Source organism: Sminthopsis crassicaudata, chromosome 1, assembly GCF_048593235.1.
Source record: "Sminthopsis crassicaudata isolate SCR6 chromosome 1, ASM4859323v1, whole genome shotgun sequence".
Taxonomy (NCBI): domain Eukaryota; kingdom Metazoa; phylum Chordata; class Mammalia; order Dasyuromorphia; family Dasyuridae; genus Sminthopsis; species Sminthopsis crassicaudata.
Genome location: NC_133617.1, coordinates 638,598,082 through 638,612,513, shown reverse-complemented (window position 1 = coordinate 638,612,513; position 14,432 = coordinate 638,598,082). Strand labels below are relative to the sequence as shown.

At 32.3% G+C, this 14,432-nt stretch overlaps 1 protein-coding gene across 1 annotated transcript in view; it reads left to right on the top strand.

Annotated features, from left to right (window-relative positions):
- The window catches only part of PTPRD (protein tyrosine phosphatase receptor type D), a 2,806,204-nt gene that overhangs the window by 2,017,688 nt on the left and 774,084 nt on the right, over nt 1-14,432 (top strand). The window contains 1 exon segment of the mRNA XM_074282898.1: nt 10,418-10,457. The gene's annotated coding sequence lies outside the window, so the exon portion shown is untranslated.

Here is a 14,432-nt window from a genome sequence, read left to right as displayed (position 1 = left end):
TTTCTCCTAACCCTGTACCTATTATGTCACATCCATGACCTCCTTGGCTGTCAATTAAAGTGTTAATGATTAAATTTAAGATGACCCATGAAGCATTTGACAGACTTTTTGAAGATTTAAAAGCTTTGTAGGTCAAAAGGAATAAAACTGCATAATGATACAATGACAAATGGTAGGAAAAATATTTAGGCATAGTGCTCCCTGCTAAGCCCTCCTAAACAGCAACACATGACAAACAGCCAACTATTTTCTCTACCTCTAAGGTTGTGCTCAAAGTTCATAATATGCAAAATTTATGTAGCAATGTCAAAATACATATGAAAATCAATTATGCAACTAGTCCTTTGGTGTATAACAGATTTCACCTCCTTTTGTGATCCAGAGAAATCTGAGTGACATTCACTGCCACTTGTGTGACTTTACACAGTTGCTTATTGGTAGAGCTACAATCTATTTGTAGCATCTCTCAATAGAACTGGAAGAATCCTGGTGTTCTGGTTCCCAATGCAAAACCCATTCCACTATGTCAACCATATCCTGCTAACTTGGAATGGCTTCTGTATTAATTCAATGTCTACTTGGTTCAATAAGTATTTTATCAGAATTGTCTAGAATTTTCCTACAATACAACATAGTCATGTTGTGCTTTCATTTAATTTAACTGGACAATTGATTTAACCATATAACTTTAGAAAGAGATAGAAGCAGAGACAGAGAGAGTATCAGTCAGTCTTTGTTGATCTCTTCACCATTCCTCATCTATTATTTTTTTCTTTGACTTTCTTGAATCTTCTTTTATTTCATGATGAAGAAAGAGCTATGTCTGATCACCTTCCAATAATTTCATATTAATGTATGAATGTCCTTCACAATTATTTCCCTCAATCACCATCAGATTTCTTCTCAATTAAATCTTAATTGTTTTTCTTTTCTTCAACTTGAGCACAAATACTAGTTACTATCTTTATAGTAATCCACAGTTTTGCTACATGTTATTAAAAATAAACTTTGAATCTAATTGCTATTAAAATATACCTATTTTCTAAACTAGAGACTTTAGGTTCTTTCCAATTCCAATTACTTAAAAGTACTATTTAATATTTTATGGGTAATTTAACAGATTCCTTACACACTGATTTTTAAAACTAACTTTGTTGAAAATGTGAATCATTTAGATAATATATACAGCTTACATATCCAAATCCCAAAGTCTAAAATTACAATAGATAACAATATTGACATATTTTGTAACTTCTTATTGCAATGATATTTTTTCCCCTAAATTTAAAATGAGACTAGTAATCTGGGTCCAACTAAGTATTTATTGTAAAAATTGAATAAGATTATGAATGTGAAAATGGTCTAACAAGTTAAAAGCAATATAAGTGCAAGGCATTATTATTGTTATTATTTCTATATTGTTACAATTTCTAGCATAACCAATACTGTTTTCATGATTTTGAAAGTTTAATGAAATCAAACAATATAAATAAATAAATAAATAAACAAATGAATGAATGAATAAAATAAAATAAAAATATAAAAATGAAATTATTTCTAAATAATAAGTCTAAATAAAACCTGACATCAGTTAAATGCTTCAGCTAAGAGCAGAGATATCACAGACATCATCTGTTTAATAATTTTAGTTTTATTTGAAGAACATGGGACCTAATTCTCCCTTCTGGCTTCTTATTTTTGAAACAACTCCATGGAATCATATCTTATGACTCAAATAGCAGAAATTTTTTTTTTCTATTTGCTATTACATATGAGGAACAATGAGGCAGCTAGGAAATGTGGTGGATAGAACACTAGGCTTGAAAAAAAGAGGACTTATTTTCATGAGTTCAAATGTGGTCTTAGACATTTACTAACTCTATGGCCTGGGCAATCATTTAACCCTATCTGCCTCAGGTCCTCATCTGTAAAATGAGATAGAGAAGTGAACTATTCCATTATCTTTATCAAGAACACTCCAAAAATGGAAGTATAACATGATCAAAACATTAAATGAGAAACAATAAGCCAATCAAATACATACAATGCTCATTCTTGTTTCCATGTAGCTATTGTCAGCACTTGGAAAGTCACTAGTACCATTTATTAGATGACACAGAGAAGCCTGGGCATTCTTCATTTTCATCTAAGAATTTGGTCTCACTAATATGCTTATGTAATTTGGGGTACTAGAATGAATGTATCCACCCAGTACAGAGGTGGGGAGAAATTATGAGTATAGGATATGTCTTTGAGATAGCATAAACTGGTGAGGATTTTTGTTGTTTATATTTTTTATAATAAAGCTTTTTATTTTCAAAATATATGCATAAATAGTTTTCAACATTCACCCTTAGCAAAACCTTGTGGGTTTTTTAAATTATTGTAGTAAATTTATTTATTTTTAACATACATTGTTTCATGAATTATGTTGGGAGAGAAAAATCACAAGGCATGAGATGATGAAAGCCTGCACCACAATAGTGGCAGGGTCAGGGTACAGAAGCACTTTTCAAGAGTTGTAGAAAAGGTGAAAGCAACAGGCACTGACAACAGATTTAATATAAATGAGAGATAGTGGTCTTTGATGATGACAAGATAGGGAGCATGAAGAACCAAGAAGATGATGTCCCCTCAGCAGTGATAGGAAAGTTATGAAAAGGGGTAAAATTAGAGAGAAGGATGAGTCCAATTTTGGACATGACAAATTTAAGATGTCTACTACAAATCCATTTCAAGATGTCTGAAAGCCACTTAGAGATGTGAAACTAGAGCTCAGCACAGAGTTTAAGGCTAAATAGATTGATGTGAAATCATCAGCATAAGTTTGATAATTAAATCCATAGAAGCTAATGAGATCACTAAGTAAAGTAGTACTCTGTGTGATTGTGTGTGAAAGGGCACAGAAAGGGCATAGTGTCTATGCCTATACTTATGAATAGAGGTAGAATGAAAAAGTGAATAGAGCGCCAAACTTGAGGTTAGGAAGACATGTGTTCAAATGTCAGACACAGATATTAGCTGTGTCTCTCTTGTGAAGACATTTATCATAGCTTGCTTTCAATTTTTTATCGTAAAATGAGGAGGTTGGACTTCATATTCTCTAATGCCTCTTGAGTAATTATTCTCTGACCCTGATAGAGCACATTCAGCCCCAGTAATATTGAGAATGCATCAGATTTCCATATCCATCAATGTAAAATCTTGTAATCTTTACTATATGTAAACCAAACTTAACATTCAAGAAAACATTTAATGGGAAATGGGACACTATACATTTTATTTTCCTATCAACTTATTGTATTTGAGATGTGAAGAGTCCTAGACTTTATTCCAATAATCAAAAACAGTGTGAGAAGAGTTAAATGAGTTAAATATATACAGCCAATGAAGAATATATTTTCTCTTTGTGTAAAACCACAACATAGAATAGTAAAACACTAAATAATTTAGGAAAGAGAATTTGGATCAGATGTAATGATAAAGAGCTCTTTATAAATATATGTATATACATAACTATCTATCTATCTATCTATCTATATATGTGCGTGTATAGGTATGTGTACACACACACACACACTCACATCCCAATACTGGAATTTGGAATTCATATCTGGCTTGTTCACATCTCATCTTTACTTGAAGTTACTAGATTATATATAAACAACTGCCAGAACAAGAATAGTTCCTGCAAATGAAATTGCAAATAATATATATAATACTTAGCATTGTTTTCCTAGAATAATCATTTAATAAATGCCCATTGGTGACAAATTGAAGGTGAAAGTAAAATTAATTTCCACTAGTTCATTGAATGAATTACTATGCTTTTGGCTTTTCTATTTACATTATACATTTAAAAAACAAACAAACAAACAAACAAACAAACATAGAAAGTGGATAGGAAGGAAGGGGGAAAAAAGATTGAAATTAACACTCACTTTAATTGTTCTCCCTGATGCCCCACCAAAAAAAAAAAAAAAAAAAAAAAAATTGGAGGATGGTTGATTAACCATTAGAGCAAACAAAGAGATATTGCATAATTCTGTTTTAAAAAAACTAGGGGACAGGAAATTTCTTGGAATCAGATCTTAAAGGGACTGTATATCATCTAGGTCAATCCTTTATTTTTTTATAAATAAGGAAAAAAAATTCCCAGAGTTGAAATGAGATAGATACCCCAAGTTATAAAGCTTGTAATTAGTACCATTTCTAAGAAGCTATGTATACAAAGTATGCACAAAGTAAAAACAGGATACATCACATTGTGAGTAACTGACAGGCCTCAAATCCACCAGTGAGTTTCTCAAATGTCTAGTCCAAGCATGTGGAGACTTCTTACAGAAAAATGGGTAGAGAAGCTCAATTTGTTCCAATGAACATTGAGGGAGCTAGAGCAGACATTTTGGAGAGCTTATAATTGGATCAGACATCAAAAAGAACAAAGTCATCCACTACATTCTGGGTCATTTCTAGTCATCTTGTCATTTTGTCTTCCATTGAACTTCAGTGACTCTGGAAGAAACTGTGGCTGATGATTTTGTGCAACTCTGCTTCATTTAAATCCAATTCACATGCAAGGGAAGCCATTACATCTGCAATGTAATTGGTCCTTTTCAAAAATGAAGGATAAATAATATTAATACCATGAGGATTTGATCCCTGGTCCTATGACTTCAACTCCAGTGCCCTTTTAATTTCAAAACAATGTCTTTTCTGACTCACTTTATTTTTAAAAACTTGTAATGTACTTCATATCTAGTAAAACATTATTTCTTATAGTTTCTTATACCATAATAATATTCCATCATAATTATATACCAACTTTTGTGTAGTCATTCCCCAATTGATAGGTATTCCCTCAATTTCTGATTCTTTGCCCCTAGAAAAGAGCTGCTATAAATACTTTTGTACATATAGATAAGTCTTTTGCCTTTTTTTTTTTTTTTTTTTTTACTTTTTTATTCTTTATCTCTTTTGGGATAAAGACATAGAAGTTGTATAGGTCAAAAGGTATGCATGGTTTTATAGCCCTTTGAGCATAATTTCAAATTGTTCTACAGAATGATTGAGTCAGTTTACAACTCTATTAACAAAGCATTAATGATTGCACTCCATTTGTCATTTTCATTTTCTGTCATATTAGTCAATCTAGTAGGTATGAAGGAGTACCTTAGATTATGGTAATTTGCATTTCTCCAATCAGTAGTGAGTTAGAGCATTTTTCATTTGACTATAAATAGCTTTGATTATAATATAAATATATTGATTTCAGATGTCATCTAAAAACTCTTCATATCTTTTGATCATTTATCAATTAGTAAATAGCTCTTATTTTTATTAATTTGCTTCAGTTCTTTATGTGCTTGAGAAATGAGACCTTTATCAGAGAAATTTCCTTCAATTTATTTTGTTATTTTTGCTAACTATAATTCCCTCTATCCTATTTATTTTCCCTTTTTGTAGTCTATTCTTTTTCTCCTTTCACCCTTTCTCCTCAAGTGTTTTGCTTCTTGTTATACCCTCCCTTAATTTCCTCCCTTCTATCACTATCCCTTCTCTTATCTTTCCCCCTCCTGCTTCCCGGAAGGATAAGATAGATTTCTATACCCAATTGAGTTAGAATGTTAAATTGGCTCTCTGAGCTAATTCTGAAAATAGTAAAATTCACTCACTTCCCCTTAACTCCTCCTTTTCCCCTCTACTGTAAAAGCTTTTTCCTTGCCTTTTTATATGAGATGATTTACTCTCATTATACTTCTCTCTTTCCCTTTTTCCAGTTCATTCATCTCTCATCCCTTAATTTTATTAAGATATTATCCATTAAATATTATCATATTTAACTCATACCTTACCCTTTGTCTACATATACTCCTTTTAACTGCTCTGATAATAAGAAAGTTATTATGAGTCACAAGTAAACTGTTTAGACTTATTAAGTCCCATATGATTTCATTTTCCTCTTTACCCTTTTATGCTTCTCTTAAGTCTCATATTTGAAAGTCAATTTTTCTATTCAGCTCTGGGCTTTTCATCAAGATTGGTTGGAAGTCTTGTATTTCACTGAAGGATCATCCTCAATAGGTCCTTTGCCCTCTAGAATATCATTTCCCAAAACCCTCTGATCCTTTAACAGAGAAACTGCTAAATCTTATGTTATCTTGACTGTGACTTTAAGATACCTGGATTGTTTCTTTCTGTTTTCTTGCAATATTGGAACTCTGAAATTTGACTATAATATTCCTGAGAGTTTTCATTTTGGGATCTCTTTCAATTTCTAATTTTCCTTTTGATTCTAGAATATCAAGAAAATTTCCCTTTATAATTTCTCTTTTTTTGTATTTTTATATATTTTTTATTTTTATTTTTTATAGTTTATTTTTTAATTTTATAATTATAAATTTTTTGACAATATATATGCATGAGTAATTTTTTAAATAACATTATCCCTTGTATCATTTTTCCAAATTTTCCCCTCCCTCCCTCTACTCCCTCCCCTAGATGACAGGCAATCCCATACATTTTACATGTGTTACAGTATAACCTAGATACTATATATGTGTGTAAATCCAATTTTCTTGTTGCATGTTAAGTATTAGATTCTGAAGGTATAAGTAAACTGGGAAGATAGACAGTAGTGTTAACAATTTACATTCACTTCCCAGTGTTCCTTCTCTGGGTGTAGTTGTTTCTGTCCATCATTGATCAACTGGAAGTGAGTTGGATCTTCTTTATGTTGAAGATATCCACTTCCATCAGAATACATCTTCATACAGCATTGTTGTTGAAGTGTACAGTGATCTTCTGGTTCTGTTCATTTCACTCAGCATCAGTTCATGTAAGTCTTTCCAAACCTTTCTGAATTCATCCTGCTGATCATTTCTTACAGAGCAATAATATTCCATAACCTTCATATACCATAATTTATCCAACCATTCTCCAATTGATGAACATCCATTCATTTTCCAGTTTCTAGCCACTATAAAAAGAGCTGCCACAAACATTTTGGCACACACAGGTCCCTTTCCCCTCTTTAGTATTTCTTTGGGATATAAGCCCAATAGCAGCACTGCTGGATCAAAGGGTATGCACAATTTGATAACTTTTTGGGCATAGTTCCAAATTGCTCTCCAGAATGGCTGGGTTCTTTCACAGCTCCACCAACAACGTATTAGTGTCCCAGTTTTCCCACATCCCCTCCAACATTCATCACTATTTGAATTTCTCTTTTTTTGATCATAGCTTTCAGATAGTCCAGTAATTTAAAAAATTTTCTCTTTTGGATTTGTTTTCCAGGCTGGTTGTTTTTATAAGATATTTCACATGGTTTTCTTTTCTTTCTTTTTTTTTTTTTCATTCCTTTGATTGTTTTTTATTTTTATTTTTTTTTACTGTTTCTTGATCTTTTTATACAGTCATTAGCTTCCATTTTCTCAATCCTAATTTTTTTTTTGGAATTGTTTCCTTTTTTTCTTCTTTTTTTTCTTATAGCTTTTTATTTGCAAGATATATGCATGGGTAATTTTTCAGCATTGACAATTGCAAAAACCTTTTGTTCCAATTTTTCCTCTCCTTCTCTTCACCCCTTCCCCCAGATGGCAGGTTAACCAATACATGTTAAATATGTTAAAGTATAAGTTAAATACAATATATGTATACATATCCAAACAGTTATTTTGCTGTACAAAAAGAATCAGACTTTGAAATAGTGTACAATTAGCCTGTGAAGGAAATCAAAAATGTAGGTGGACAAAAATAGAGGGATTGGGAATTCTATGTAGTGGTTCATAGTCATCTTCCAGATTTCTTTTGCTAGGTGTAGCTAGTTCAATTCATTACTGCTCTATTGGAACTGATTTGGTTCATCTCATTGTTGAAGAGGACCATGTCCATCAGAATTGATCATCATATAATATTGTTGAAGTATATAATGATCTTCTGGTCCTGCTCATTTCACTCAGCATCAGTTCATGTAAGTCTCTCCATGCCTTTCTGAAATCATACTGCTGGTCATTTCTTACAGAACAATAATATTCCATAATATTCACATACCACAATTTATTCAGCCATTCTCCAATTGATGGGCATCCACTTAGTTTCTAGTTTCTGTCTACTACAAAGAGGGCTGCCACAACATTCTTGCACATACAGGTCTCTTTCCCTTCTTTAAAATCTCTTTGGGTTATAAGCCTAGTAGTAACATTGCTGGATCAAAGGGTATGCACAATCTCAGTTCTAATTTTTAAGGAATTATTTTCTTCAGTAAGTTTTGTACCTTCTTTTTCATTTGACCATTTCTAGTTTCTAATGACTTTTTTCCCAGTGAATTTTTGTTTCTCTCTTTCCATTTAGCCAGTTCTCATTTTTAAGTCATTCTTTTCCTCAGTAGTTTTTTATATCTTCGTTATCATTTGATCAACTCTATTTTTAAGATGTTGTTTTCTTTAGGGTTTTGTGTGTGTATGTGTGTGTGTGTGTGTGTGTGTGTGTGTGTGTTACCAAGATGTTGATTTGTTTTTCATGGTTTTCTTGCATCACTTTCATTTCTCTTCTCAACTTTTCCTCTACCTCTCTTACTTGATTTTCAAAAGCATATTTGAGCTCTTCTATAGACTGAAACTACTTGTTATTTCTCTTGGAGGATTTGAGTGTAGGCTTTAACTTGGAGACTGATTTCTTTTGATTGTGTGTTTTGATCTTTCTTGTCATCATAGTAACTTTCTATGATAAGATTTTTTTTTTGCTGTTTTTTGCTCATTTCCCTACTTATTACTTGACTTTTAACTCTAACTTGCCCTGAGGCAACTATATCAAAGTGATATAATCTAAACTGAGTTGTTTACTATTTTTTCCCATATTTGTTCTCTGGTTTGTGAGTGACCACAAGCACTTTTTTGTATCCTAGGACTGCTAGGAGGGTTTCTGTTCCACTGTGACTGCAAGTTCCAGTGTTCTAGTGTTCCTCCTTACCCTGTTCCTGTCACCCAGAACTATTATCCATACCCAAGTATGTACAAAGCACCAGAGCCCTGCCTCAATGCTAGCTTTAATCTCATTCTGACCAGTTCAACTTCATTACCATGTTTTGGCTGAAAGCTCAGGACCAGCTGTTGGCATTGTTGATTTATTCACTCCCAAAGCCTGTTTCTGGTTAGCTGAGGCCAGGGCTATACTGGCATGGCCTCTCATGGACTAGGTTCCATTCTTACTCAGGTATGACATATGTTGAATTTGGCATCTGTGGTCTGAGAGGTCTAGAAGCCATCACTGCTGCCATTGATTTAGTCACCCTAAAACAGGCTCCTGATTTACTGGGGCCCATTCTGTGTTGAACAATGCTGCATTTTCACCTTAGTGCAACAGCCATTTTTTTTTTTACGATATTCTAAGTTGCCTTGGGCTGGAAAAAATGTTTCACTCTACTTTACTGGGTTCTAACACTCTATAATTTGTTATTGGAGTCCTTGCCTTTACTCATCACTAATGGCTCTGCCTCTAAATGTAATGCTGGAGAAACTGAGCAAGATAGAGATTAGAAAGTATTCAATACAGAATTTATTAAATGGAGAGATTTGCTGGGACCAATGGATCCATGGTTTAGTCCCAGGGCTAAAGGAGACTATCATCTCAAAGAATCCAGCCTTGAATGTCAAAATGCAAAGCTCTTTTATAGGGTAACAAGAACAATGACATAATGGTGTAGGTACCTAGATGGGGGAACTAGAGAGGCTCAGGATATTCTAATGATGACTAAAATGGATAAAGATCTTTATGCCATCAAACATTAAGAGCGAATAAGTATAGCCTAAGGTCTAAGATATAAGACCCTTATCCTATCAAACATTAAAAAGGAATTATTATAACCTGAGGCAGAGTAATTGAATAGGACAATTAGGGAAACTGGGTCAGATCATTGAAAGAGAAAGGTGGCACAACATAACAAAGTGTTTTTTTTTCCTATTTTTTTTCTTTTTCTAGACTTTTTTCACTTTAATTTTAATTGTAAAGTTAATTTTCTAGCTGTAACCAAGGGAGTTATAATAGCCTTTCATAAAATGTGCATTCATGTATAGAACAATTCAATTCTACAAAGGTGCTCAGTTTACAAAAACAAAATTTAAAAAAAAACAGCCCACAATATGCTTATACTCTAATTAGCTGTAATTTAATTTGGAGTTGATGAAGAAAAAATCTTTGCTTCACCATAAATTTCATTAGCTTTTGCTTTTTATTGTAGTATAAAAAATATTAGAAACAAATATTTAAGACAGTGGGTATTCACAAAATTGCAAAAACATAACTGTTTTCCTTTCCCTAAACACTTTTTTCCATGCCACAATTTTAAGCAGAACAGTATTTTAAGCAGTAGCATTTTCACACTCTTTTAATCATTATCACATCTTTTCTTTTTGCTTAGGTGAGAAGTCCAGTGATCAACATTGGGATCTGAGGAGCAGGTAAGAATTAAAAGTTTACTCTATTTTTTTTCCCTCTTTTAAAAGAAAAATACTGTTTTTGAAAAATGTTTTTGTTATTCTGTGCTGTATTTGGTTATAAAAATTGTTAGTGATTTGTTACAAAATTTGAGGCATGGAGATGAGTTTTTATGTGCTGCTGTTGGAGCTTTCAGACTTAGTCAACTTAAAAAATATTATGTGAAGTATGGTGACTGCAAAATCCTGTGGATTGAAGGCAAAAATATCACACTTAAAATAACTATTGAAGTGAAATTTCATGCAAAAAAATTCCTGAAGTTTAGTGTGATATTATTCAGATTCTCCTTGCAATAGGGGTCAAGAATATATCTAATTCCCTTAGAGAGTTTCCATTATAAATTGTTGAAAATGAAAAATAACAAAAAGGGTCTTTGTCTTTCTAAATGTGTTTATAAATCAGGGTCATGATGTGTTTCCTTTATTAACTTCTGCCCTTTGTTATACCAAACTTTATCTTCAGATTAGGAAAATGAACAACCAAGTCCATTAAAAAAAAAAAATAAGTTATTGAAACATCAGTATTCAAAATGCTGCTCACCTGGTTTGGAACCTCCTTTGGGATTTGGGATCTCCCTGTCACTACTAACTGTTTATACTGGTAGAGGGAAGGTTGTTAGTCACTAAGATAATTTGTGCTGCTGTAAGAGAAGTGAAAGATGATGGCAGAAATAGGAGAATTGACATGAATGAAGAAGGAAAGGGGGAAAAGAAAGGGAGGCTGTCAAAATAATAAAGGTGACAAGGAAAAAATAAGCAATGTTCTTATTGGGGGTGATACAGAATGTCACTATAAAAAGAATGGAAGATAAAAAGCATAACATACTTTAGCAAATGGAAAGATAAGCGATAAATTGGTAGGGGATGGAGGGAGGGCTTCATGAGGCACTTGGGGGAAAAAAAAAAGATGAGAAGGTAGAAACAGGCAAGAGAAGAATATGTGATAAACTGTAACCATAGGTCATTTAATCAAAAAAAAAAAAAAAAAGTTTGGTTAAAGTTATAACTTTAGTAGAGATAGAAAAGTTTTATCAGTTTCCTTGGGTAAGAAATCTAGAATTATATGATGAAATACTATTTCTGGGTTCATGGCAATATATTACATTGAAACATTGATTAAATGAAATTTTTAAAAATGTCTTCATGATTTTCCCCCTAGTTCATCCAAAATTCTAGTACCCATAAATACATAGTCCAGTGCTTGAATTCTTTTTTTAAAAATGAAAATCACGCCTTTGGAGAGGTGGAATAAGTTATTCTAAATGTATTTATGGTTGCAGACAGCATATGTGAACCAATTCAAATTTACTGTCTGAGATCTTCAAATTACCCTGGCATTCAAAAACACAAAGGCCTGGAATTACCCTGTAGTTATTCTTCAATTGTAATGTGCTGGCAAAGGAAAGGTTAACAGCATTGTTGATTTCTAAACAGGTAGGAACAGATTTGTCAAAAAACCTTTCCTCAATTTGCCTGTTATTTAAATCCCAAAATATGTTAGCCATTAAAATAAAAACTACAGTGTGGTCTTCCTTTTCATTGGCATACACTTTTAAAATAATTATTTTTAGAGAGTCATGAGTTTATGTATCTATTATTTGTTATGAATTTTTATGAATTAACCAATATTTTAATTTAAGAAAATATTTTGTTTCTTTGTAACATCATTTTATTTTCAAAAATAAGAATGTTATTGTCACTTAGGAAAAACTGTTGTGTCCTTGTGTAAGAAGATGCTGCTGATCAATATCAGCAGGGTATGAGCTTTAAGCCATTTTTTCTAGTGGAGAAGATATATTCGCATTGATTCATCCATATGCTCTCTCCTGGCTTCCTATGAGCATTTTCAAGATAGATGGCCAAAGCTGAAGGTATAGTCCATGGTCAAGAAAAAGAACAAAGTTTAATGGCCTATACATAGACCCATGACCTTGACCTCATTAGCATCATTCTACATGAGCTCATCCTTTCTCAACCACAGACTTGAGGTGGGAAGAAATCTGGTCCCTGATTCTAATATCTAATCTTCTGGAAGTTAAAATAAGCATTAATATATTGTAGAAATGAGATTGATAGAGACTAGCAATAATTTACATTTATTTAATATTTTATGGTTTGGGAATTCATAGATTTACAGCTGGGTTTACAAAGCAGTCTCTACCCAACATTGTGAGTCAGATAATAGAGATAATATGGTATGTCAGATATGGTCCATTGGAACCAAAGGATCTGTGTTCAAATTGTAGTTTGACTACCTTCATATACTACAACTAATTCAACCATTCCCCAGTTGATGAGCATCTATTCATTTTCCAAATTTTTTGCTTCTACAAAAAAGAGCTGCTACAAACACTTTTGCACATAAGGGTCCTTTTCCCTTCTTTATGATTTCTTTGAGATACAGACCCAATAATGGCACAGAGTATGGCTGCACAAAAGGTATGCACAGTTTTATAGTCCTTTGGACATAATCCCAGGGTGCTCTTCAGAATGGTTAGATCATTTTACAACTTCACCAATAATGTATTAGTGTTCCAGTTTTCTCACATCCCCTGCAACATTTATCATTATCTTTTCCTGACATCTTAGCCAATTTGAGAAATGTGAGGTAGTATCTCAGAGTTGTTTTAATTTGCATTTCTTTAATCAGTAGTGATTTAGAGCATTTTCATATGACTATAGATGGCTTTAATCTCATCATCTGAAAAAAAAATGTTCATATCCTTTGACCATGTATCAATTGGGGAATGATTTGTCTTCTCAAAAATTTGAAACAATTCTTTATATATTTTAGAAATGAGACCTTTATCAGAATAATTGGCTGTAAAATTCCCCCCCAACTTTATACTTCCCTTTTTAATCTTGTTTCTGGTGGTTTTGTTTGTACAAAACCTTTTTAGTTTAATGGAATAAAAGTTGTCCATTTTGCCTTTCATAATGTTCTCTAGTTCTTTTTTGGTCATAAATTCTTCCATTCTCCAAAGATCTGATAGATAAATTATCCATTGTTCTCCTAATTTGCTTATGGTATCATCCTTTATGCCCAAATTATATACTTATTTTAACTTTATTTTGACATGGGGTGTGAGATGTAGGTCTATGCTGAGTTTCCTTAAGGTCATTTCAGCTCCAAATCCATGATCCTATTATTTCTATGAAACCTTTAAAAAAAAATCACATTCTGGGTGGTTCTTGAATACCAGAAACCAGTTCCTAAGGTAAGTTCTGGTCAATTTTGATTGCTGTTGCAGCAATTCACCTGGTTTCAACATTTTCTGAATAGTTCTAACTACTTTTGAATAGTTGGTATTGAATCAAAATGGATTTTATTGATTCTTATTTGTTCAAATATATTTTTTAAACTAATATTGACACATTTTTACAATTGCCAGTCAGTTCTGAGTTTTCTAAACTAGTACCCACAAGTTCTATGAGATCTACCATAAATTAAATGATTGTTTTTTTATCTTATCGAAGGTTTCATTAATTAACCAAGAGTTCAAAGTTATTTAGGTAGAAATACTTGGGAACACTTTAGAAAAATAACATAATTAAGTAAAGGGAAAATTGAAAAATTCCTTGTGTGCAATCCAGTGATCTTAAGGATTGTTTATGCTTTTAGAAATCAGCAATTAGATTCAGCAGAATCTATTTCCTGTATATCTTAAAAATATATATATTGCTTCATTTCAAAGGCAGTGAGCTAAGAAGTACTTTGGAACTGTGGGGGGTTTTTAGATTTAATTTTAAAACATTTATCTCCCAAACATATTTTTTTTTCCCTTTGGCACTTGGAAGTTTAAACAAAAATTATCCTCATTTAATTTGATATTCTTCCTCAGTCATATGTGAAAGTAGAAAAAGAGATTAAATAGGATATTGATAAAAAATAACTAAGTTAAAAAGTATATTTTTTTCAATAAATAGTGCTAAAATATT